Raw genomic sequence first — 749 nt, 5'->3', positions numbered from 1 at the left:
TAATTAAAATTATCTGTGGCCGGACAATAGGAGACGCCAACGACACATCCGAAGGCACTGCTCTGGGCCACGATAAATTACCAGCCTAGTGTAATGCGGCTGCAAGAGCGGTCCGGCTAACGGCAAAAAAAAAAAAAAAAAAAAAAAATGCTTGAGATAATCTTAAATTAATTAAAAGAAATCGTGGTGTGTAGGCAGCTAACTACTGGGCACATCGACAACTACGACAAGTTTAGCCACCAGCGGAATATCTCATCACTGCAGAATATTAACCCATTTCAGTCTGTGTTTTAATTAATTTTAGGTGGGCCGATCCCGGCGGTACTGCAATGCCGGGCCAACCCGCGACAGAGGTGGAGCAAGCCCCTAGCACTCCGTCATGAACCAAAAATGAGTTTAATATTCTGGTCCTGCGATGCAGGACGTATCAGATATTAAGCTGATAAGAACAGATACTACACTTTTTTTCTTTTTTTTTTTTCTTTTATTTATTTATTTATTTATTTTTTTTTTTTTTTTTTGGGCCTCCTTCCTCCCCTACAGCCCTACCTTGTCCTCTCCAAAAATGCCGCCATCCTAGAGTGTCGACGCAGCACGCACAGGGTGCATTGAGTAGCAAGACTTGTTGCCAGGAACGAAATTAAAAGCGAGGGGCATACTCTGCTATGCCGCAGTGGGCGACGACACTTGACTCAGAAAGACACCTCGCTCTGCAGGTGTGAAGAAATAGTGAGTTGAGAACCAAAAAG

General features: G+C 43.7%; 1 non-coding gene across 1 annotated transcript; it reads right to left on the bottom strand.

Moving 5' to 3' along the window:
* Positions 1 to 299: 299 nt before the first annotated feature.
* LOC126485568 (U2 spliceosomal RNA) lies at positions 300 to 488 on the bottom strand. Its single transcript, XR_007588031.1, has one exon. It is a non-coding gene; the product is annotated as a U2 spliceosomal RNA (small nuclear RNA).
* Between the last annotated feature and the right edge of the window lie 261 nt (positions 489 to 749).

This window comes from Schistocerca serialis, chromosome 6 (assembly GCF_023864345.2).
Source record: "Schistocerca serialis cubense isolate TAMUIC-IGC-003099 chromosome 6, iqSchSeri2.2, whole genome shotgun sequence".
Taxonomy (NCBI): Eukaryota; Metazoa; Arthropoda; class Insecta; order Orthoptera; family Acrididae; genus Schistocerca; species Schistocerca serialis.
This window is presented reverse-complemented; position numbering and strand designations above follow the sequence as displayed.